The following is a 3,434-nucleotide window of genomic DNA, read 5'->3' as shown; positions in this document are numbered from 1 at the left end:
ATCTGTTCTCTGTATCTGTGAGCTCAGTAGGTGGGTTGTTTGTTTTTTTTGTTTTTTTTTTTTCAGCGTAACCGTATTCATTATTTTTTTACACACCCAGCGGTCCATGCAATCAGTACCCTCTCCATAACCACCACCTGGAGATCCAAACCTCCCACCCCCGCCCCTTCAAAACCCTCAGGTTGTTTTTCAGAGTCCATAGTCTCTCATGGTTCACCTCCCCTTCCAATTTCCCTCAACTCCCTTCTCCTCTCATTCTCCGCTTGTCCTCCGTGCTATTTGTTATGCTCCACTAATAAGTGAAACCATATGATAATTGACTTTCTCTGCTGACTTATTTCACTCAGCATAATCTCTTCCAGTCCTGTCCATGTTGCTACAAAAGTTGGGTATTCATCCTTTCTGATGGAGGCATAATACTCCATAGTGTATATGGACCACATCTTCCTTATGCATTCATCCGTTGAAGGGCATCTTGGTTCTTTCCACAGTTTGGCGACCGTGGCCATTGCTGCTATAAACATTGGGGTACAGATGGCCCTTCTTTTCACTACATCTGTATCATTGGGGTAAAGACCCAGGAGTGCAATGGCAGGGTCATAGGGAAGCTCTATTTTTAATTTCTTGAGGAATCTCCACACTGTTCTCCAAAGTGGCTGCACCAACTTGCATTCCCACCAACAGTGTAAGAGGGTTCCCTTTTCTCCACATCCTCCCCAACACATGTTGTTTCCTGTCTTGCTAATTTTGGCCATTCTAACTGGTGTAAGGTGGTATCTCAATGTGGTTTTAATTTGAATCTCCCTGATGGCTACTGATGATGAACATTTTTTTCATGTGTCTGATAGCCATTTATATGTTTTCATTGGTGAAGGGTCTGTTCATGTCTTCCAACATTTTTTGATATGATTATCTGGTTTGTGTGTGTTGAGTTTGAGGAGATCTTTATAGATCCTGGATATCAACCTTTTGTCTGTACTGTCATTTGCAAATCTCTTCTCCCATTCCGTGGGTTGCCTCTTTGTTTTCTTAACTGTTTCCTTTGCTGTGCAGAAACTTTTGATCATGATGAAGTCCCAAAAGTTCATCTTTGCTTTTGTTTCCTTTGCCTTTGGAGACATATCTTGATAGAAGTTGCTGTGATTGATTTCGAAGAGGTTACTGCCTATGTTCTCCTCTAGGATTCTGATGGATTCCTGTCTCACATTGAGATCTTTTATCCATTTTGATTTTATCTTTGTGTACGGTGTAAGAGAATGGTCGAGTTTCATTCTTCAGCATATAGCCGTCCAGTTTTCCAGCACCATTTATTGAAAAGACTGTCTTTTTTCCACTGTATATTTTTTCCTGTTTTGTCGAAGATTATTTGACCATAGAGTTGAGGGTCCATATGTGGGCTCTCTATTATGTTCCACTGATCTATGTGTCTGTTTTTATGCCACTACCATGCTGTCTTGGTGATCACAGCTTTGTAGTAAAGCTAAAAATCAGGTAACGTGATGCCCCCAGTTTTATTTTCGTTTTTCAACATTTCCTTAGTGATTCGTGGTCTCTTCTGATTCCATACAAATTTTTGGATTATTTGCTCTAGCTCTTTGAAAAATACTGGTGGAATTTTGATCAGAATGGCATTAAAAGTATAGATTGCTCTAGGCAGTATAGACATTTTAACAATGGTTATTCTTCCGATCCAAGAGCATGGAATGGTCTTCCATCATTTTGTGTCTTCTTCAATTTCTTTCAGGAGCGTTCTGTAGTTCCTCGAGTACAGACCCTTTACCTCTTTGGCTAGATTTATTCCCAGGTATCTTATGGTTCTGGATGCTATAGTAAATGGGAGCAATTCTCTAATTTCCCTTTCTGTATTTTCATTGTTAGTGTATAAGAAAGCCACTGATTTCTGTACATTGACTTTGTATCTTGCCACATTGCTGAATTGCTGTATGAGTTCTAGTAGTTAGGGGGTGGAGTCTTTTGGGTGTTCCATATAAAGAATCATGTCATCTATGAAGAGAGAGAGTTTGACTTCTTCATTGCCAATTTAGATACCTTTTATTTCTCTTTGTTGTCTGATTGCTGTTGCTAGGACTTCTAATACTATGTGGAACAAGAGAGGTGAGAGTAGGCATCCTTGTCGTGTTCCTGATCTCAACCGGAAGGCTGAAAGCTTTTTCCCATTGAGGATGATATTTACTGTGAGTTTTTCATAGATAGATTTTATGAGGTTCAGGAATGTTCCCTCTATCCCTAAACTTTGAAGCATTTTAATCAGGAATTGATGCTGGATTTTGTCAAATGCTTTTTCTGCATCAATGGAGAGGACCATGTGGTTCTTCTCTCTTCTCCTATTGATTTGTTCTATCACATTAATTGATTTGCGAATGTTGAACCATCCTTGTAGTCCAGGAATGAATCCCGCCTGGTCATGGTAGATAATCTTTTTAATGTACTGTTGGAACCTGTTTGCTAGTATCTTGGTGAGAATCTTAGCATCCATATTCATCAGTTATATTGGTCTGAAATTCTCCTTTTTGGTAGGGTCTTTGCCTAGTTTGGGGATCAGGGTAATGCTGGCTTCATAGAAAGAGTCTGGAAGTTTTCCTTCTGCTTCAATTTTTTTGAAACAGCTTCAGGAGAATAGGTGTTATTTCTTCTTTGAAAGTTTGGTAGAATTCTCCAGGATATCCGTCAGGTCCTGGGCTCTTATTTTTTGGGAGGTTTTTGATCACTGCTTCAATCTCGTTACTAGATAGAGGTAAATTCAAGTTGTCAATTTCTTCCTGGTTCAATTTTGGGAGTTTATCGTTTTCCAGGAATGCATCTATTTCATCTAGGTTGCTTAGCTTATTGGCATATAACAGTTGATAATAACTTCTGATGATTGTTCCTACTTCCTTGGTTTTAGTTGTGATCTCCCCCCTTTCATTCATAATTTTATTAATTTGGGCTATCTCTCTTTTCTTTTGGATTAGTGTGGCCAATGGTTTATCGATCTTATTGATTCTTTCAAAAAACCAGCTTCTAGTTTCATTGATACGTTCTACTGTAGTTCTGGTTTCTACCTCATTGATCTCAGCTCTAATCTTGATTATTTCCCTTCTTATGTGTGGAGTTGGTTTGATTTGTTGTTGATTCTCCAGTTCCTTAAGGTGTAGAGACAGCTGGTGTATTCTGGATTTTTCTATTTCTTTGAGCGAGGCTTGGATGGCTATGTATTTCCCCCTTAGGACCGCCTTTGCTGTATCCCATAGGTTTTGGACTGAAGTGTCTTCATTCTCATTGGATTCCATGAATTGTTTCAGTTCTTCATTGATCTCCTGGTTGATCCAAGCATTTTTAAGCAAGGTGGTCTTTAGCTTCCAGGTGTTTGAGTTCCTTCTAATCTTTTACTTGTGATTGAGCTCCAGTTTCAAAGCATTGTGATCTGAGAATAT

The sequence above is a fragment of the Enhydra lutris genome, unplaced genomic scaffold, assembly GCF_002288905.1.
Source record: "Enhydra lutris kenyoni isolate GAN:26980312 unplaced genomic scaffold, ASM228890v2 scaffoldscaffold141, whole genome shotgun sequence".
Classification (NCBI taxonomy): Eukaryota; Metazoa; Chordata; class Mammalia; order Carnivora; family Mustelidae; genus Enhydra; species Enhydra lutris.
Note: the sequence above shows the minus strand (reverse complement) of the source record.